The following is a 5,532-nucleotide window of genomic DNA, read 5'->3' as shown; positions in this document are numbered from 1 at the left end:
CTGCTTATCAAAGTTTGCATTGTTGTCAGGCCCCAGCCTCCCACCTCCCTTTCCCCCAGTCAATGGTGTCCTGCTTTACCAATGTTAAAATCTGGTCACCTTACACAAGCTGAAACACTTTAACCAATTATAGAATCTGTTTGAATCAAAATACTGAAGAAATGACTGTCTATTTTTAAGTAGCATGTTGAATTGCTCACTACTACCCATTCACTTCAGAGAGAATTCTGGCCAATTTTTCTAAATAAACTTCTGGGGAAAAGTTATCCAAAAACATTGCAATTCCAAAATGGCCACTTGAAATATCTGGGGCCTTTTTATGCCAAACCTGGAAGCTAATCTTCATACCTGAGTAATTTAGTCATCTATGGGGCAGGACCACAGGAGGACAAGCTCCATTAGAGAATCTTTGGCCCATACAACTGCTCCTGGCCTGTTTAAAAAAAAAAAAAAAAAAGACTGTGTTTTTCTTTTTGAGTTTCCTTTGTTCAATCTCTGGGTCTCTCTACTCATCTCTTATTTTTTTCCATTTTGTGATGGGCTATAGGAATTAGTATCTCTCTTCCACCTGTTACATGTTTTGACTGGTTTTGAGTCTTATACATGCCTGAACATTTTATGTTGTAGGAATTTTATTCTGTTTGGATTTGAAAATTTTGACTACAAGGTATATTAGATTAGGAAAGATATTTCAGTTCATGTGGTAGGCATGAGCAAATATACCTTGTGTGACATTAGGCATTTTTAACATTATTGAAGTCTGCATTTAAAGAGGTACAGATAGCAATATAATATCCATTAATACTAACACATTAGGCATTCAATTTTTCCTGGTGCTGAGATAGGAGTTGTGAAGCATGAGAAGGTGTACAACTCAAAGTCCCTACTCTCAAGGAACTTACAGTCTTGTTTGTTAGAGAAGACTTTAAAAAACTGGAGAATTAAATATATGTTGGCTTGGCACTAATTTTCTTACTTCCTTCATTGTAAGATATGATCTATGCTTCTAGAGACTACTGCAAAGCCACAATAATTGGCCCCATTTTTCATCTGTAAATTCTTTTTTTATCTTCAACAGTGCCCTTACTTAATACTAATCAATGTCTTTTTCCATTTCTCGTAACAATTGTTCTCACATCTTTATCACTTTTTTGGGTCCTCTGCTTTGCCCCAGTCCTCTGTGATTTATAGCAGTTTATTTTCTGATGTATGTTTATTGATGCATCGTCTTATCCTACATTAAAGGAAGACGTACTTCTTCTGAGCTCTGTTCATTGATTGTTATTTATTCAATCAAGCGTGTAATTTTGATATGATATTTGAGCTTCCACTTTCCCTCTTTCTTATATCCAATTTGCATAATGTGTGCTGTCCATTCAGGGTCTGAGGGAAAGAAAAATCTGTACTTGGAAACAGCCAAAATAAGTATTGGAATAATATTTAGCTGAAAAAATTTGTTCTGGAAATTGATGTACACACAGTCTTGCCTCTTTGATCTTTTTGAAGATTTATACTTGTGCATGATTGTTAAGTACCTGTTCTTTGCTCTAGTCATTTCTTGAGGTTGGAGTTGTTCATTTGGATCCTGATGACCAGAGAGCCTTTCTGTGTCTGAACTTAGCCATAATCAACTTGAGTCATAGTAAGTCCTTTGAACGGCCTCTGTCACTCTTTTTTGGTTTATTCTGATTTATGTCACCTGTGTTTCCTTATTCCAGCCTCTTCCCCTTGGAGGTTTGTGTTCTTGTGATTTTGGCTTTGGTCGACATGATTTTTGTTTGTGTTCTTGGCTATGCTTCCTTTAAAGGTCTTATTCTCTCTCACGATTGCACTAACTTCTGCTAATTTGACTTCTTGCCTCCAGTCTTCCTTCAGTTGTCACACTGCAGGTATTCTCCACCTGCGGTTTCTTGTCCACGTGATATAATCTCTCTCATGTGTCAGTTTGTCCCTGCGCTGTCTGCTTGCTCTCCAAATGCAGATTTCCTGCTGTACTGTGCTGTGACCCCAGCAAGTCCGGATTCTGGCACCGTTTGAGAGAATCCCAGGATGGTCCCGTCTTTCTCACCTGAGGAGAAAGGAATGATAATACACAACATAATAGGAATACACAAATAGGAATGATAAAGGCACAGCATAATAATGAAGAAAGAATTTTGCAATAAAGAAAGATAAAAAATAAAAAAAACTGAAAAATGCCTAGGTAATCAAGAGATGCCATTAAAATAATGAAATAGCAATTTCAGCTGTCAAATTGCTACGAAATTTTAAAATAACAAATTCTAGTATAGATGATAGATGATTGTGGGTAATCTCACAGACATGTCACCAACAGTCATCTCCTGTCTTGCATCATTATTTTTTTCTCATTATACAGAACGAACAAATTTAGAGCAGGCAAAAGAATCTCGCATGAAAAGAATAAACTCAGAGAACGTTCACTATTTGATTTTAAGAATTGCTATAGAGCTGCAGTAATCAAGACAAAGTGGTGCTGACAGAGGCTAGACAAATAGATCAATGAACAGCATGGAAAGTCGACAAATAGATCAATGAGCAGAGTAGAAAGTCCACAAAAAGACATAAATAGGAAATCGATTTCTGAAAAGGTTGCCAAGTCGTTTCCATTCAATTCAATAGGGGAAGAAAAGTCATTTCAACAAATCAGGCTGTAAGAACTGATAAATATATGGGGGAAAATGAGCCTCAATGCTCATCTCATGCTGCACCCAAAATTAATTTGAGTGAAGCATCAACCTAACAGAAAAACTAACATTGTAAATTTTCTACAGGAAAAACTTCTTTCATAAAAGGCATGTACAATATCTTTACAATCTTGAGGATAGGCAAAGATTTCTTAAGGAGAATGCCAGAAACACTAGCTATAATAGAAATTGTTTTATTTTTATAAAATAAAAAATTACCTCATTGAAAATAACATCCCATAAAGAACTATGACACAATAAATGAAAAGCTAAACATCCTGAAAAAAATAGGCAAAACTCTTGACCAGCCATCTACAAAAGAGGATATTCAGGTGGGGGCGGGGGGGGGGATAAAAAGATGTTGAATCAGAATCATTGATTATTAGGAAAATGCAGATTCAAATGCACAGTGAATTGCTACTTCACTCCCATCGGAATGGCTGAAATTAAAAAGCCCAATAACAATAAATATTAGTCATCAGGTAATGAAACAGGAACTCTCACACTGGAAACCTGTTATGGAGTTTAGCTCAGTGGGTACGGCACTGGCCACTTACACCAGAGCTGGCAGGTTTGAACCCAGCCTGGGCCAGCTAAAACAACAATGACAACTGCCAACAAAAAAATAGCCAGGTGCTGTGGTGGGTGCCTGTAGTCCCAGCTACTTGGGAGGCTGAAGCAAGAGAATCCCTTAAGCCCAAGAGTTTGAGGTTGCTGTGAGCTGTGATGCCACAACACTCTAGTGAGGGTGATATAGTAAGACTTTGTCTAAATAAATGAATAAATAAATAAAATTAAACATAAATTTATCTTATGACCCTGTAATTCTATTCCTAGGAGAGAATTAAAAACTGATGCCTATGAAAAAATTTGCATAAGAATGTTCATAACAGCATTATGTCTAACAGCCTGAACTTTTCTCAACAGAAGAACAGGTAAGTCAATTGTGGTCTATTCATATATAACAGAACGTTAATCAGCAATAAGGAGCAAACCACTGATGTATACAATGTTAATCAATCTCAAAAACCTTGTGTCCAGCACAAAAATCCAAACAAAAAAAGAGTACATATTTCTTGGAAGTGACACATCAATTCCGTCAATATTCTATTGGTTTAAACAAAGGTGACTGACTCCATCTTAATTCAACAGGAGAGGGATTTGTTCATCCCACAGGAGGAACACAGAGTATTTTTTAAAAAATTCAATTTATCATGTGTAGATTATGTTATAGGAGCACTAGAAATTACCTCTCTCTCTCTCTATATATATATATACATATTTTTTATTTTTTTATTTTTTTTGAGACAGAGCCTCAAGCTGTCCCCTGGGTAGAGTGCCATGGCATCACAGCTCAGAGCAACCTCCAACTCCTGGGCTCAAGTGAGTCTCTTGCCTCAGCCTCCCAAGTAGCTGGGACCACAGGCACCCCCCACAACACCCGGCTATTTTTTGGCTGTCATTGTTGTTTTGGCAGGCCAGGCTGGATTCGAACCTGCCACCTTAGGTGTATGTGGCTGGCGCCCTTAGCCACTTAAGCCGCAGGTGCTGAGCCACCTCTTTATATTTTGAATTGAAGACATTTTCTTGAGATTTTCATTTATCTTTTGACCAGATTTTGACAGCATGGACTAATGTCTTTTTTAGTTCTTGCTTTAGATAGATTTAAATGTAAAAATTAAATTACAGATAAACTAAAATTTTTATTAATACATTCTTAACGTGGGGAAGGTCTCCATAAAACCATATAAGCTGAAATCTTTCTTTTTTTTTTTAATTGTTGAAAAATTCAAACTGTAAAATTCATGACCTGTTTTTATCACATCAACAAAAAAGATCATTTTAAAGAAAAAGTTTGACATTTAACAACTGAAAATACAAAAGAGGGCTTTTACAATGTTGATGATTTCTAAATACATAAATATCCGTGCACATTTTTACGGGGACAGCTACTGGAAGAATGATCACTTTTGAAAAGCCTAGCTAGACAGATTCCTCCTCATCCCACCTGCCTCTTTCTGTTGGTAATACCAGGAGTCTTAAGAGAGCTACCGTGGTCTGTTTCACGCTCATGTAGTCTATGTCAAGTTCATCCCAGCCTATTTTCTAAGCCTGTAGATGGTGATGAAAATGGGATAAATCTTCTGCCTTAGCTACAGTGCTTTTTCATTAATTCACTTCTGGTAGTAAACCGTGGCAGGTCTTCCACTTCAATCCCATCAGCCATTTCCATCACCTTGCCTAAAAGGTCTTTATTGTAACTGCAGCCCAGAAAGAGGTGGTTGGCCCAGACCATAGAGGGGGACAGCAGCTGGTCCAGGCGGCCGCCGCCGTCGGGCGGGTGGCGCAAGATGAATTCCATGCGGACCTTCCATTGCTTCTCGCTCTCCGAGTAGGAGCGGAACTGGTCCTCGAAGTCCGTAGCCTGCCGCACCCCTGAGACCAGCCCCTCACCCGAGGCAGCCGCCTCCCCACCCACCATGCTGCCCTCCGCCCAAGCTTAAATCTTTCACATACTTTGGGTCCACCTGGATCTTGTGTTGGTGGTGGGGTAGAAAGTTACTTTGTTCTGTGCAAGTTTCTTGTGTGCAAAATATCAGCCTATTTGCATTGGTTAGATTTTGGTTATGATTGCGCTTAGTTCTAACGTTATGCCTTACATTATACACTCTGCTTTTATGGCTCCTTTTAATTTTTCTTTTTAAATAGTTCTTTATAAATGATGTGTTTATTTTACTTCGTATATTTCTTCTAATAATTTGGCAGTTTCATATACTTTTCCTGGTATTTACTTTTGTAAACTTTTTATACAGACACACACACATAC

The 5,532-nt window shown here is 37.9% G+C and overlaps 1 pseudogene; it reads right to left on the bottom strand.

Annotated features, from left to right (window-relative positions):
• Positions 1-4,854: 4,854 nt before the first annotated feature.
• Positions 4,855-5,187, bottom strand: LOC100946854 (annotated as a pseudogene).
• Between the last annotated feature and the right edge of the window lie 345 nt (positions 5,188-5,532).

The sequence above is a fragment of the Otolemur garnettii genome, unplaced genomic scaffold, assembly GCF_000181295.1.
Source record: "Otolemur garnettii isolate 467f Iridium unplaced genomic scaffold, OtoGar3 scaffold00085, whole genome shotgun sequence".
NCBI classification, from domain to species: Eukaryota; Metazoa; Chordata; class Mammalia; order Primates; family Galagidae; genus Otolemur; species Otolemur garnettii.
The sequence above is the reverse complement of the archived record's forward strand: the minus strand, read 5'-3'. Positions and strand labels throughout refer to the sequence as shown.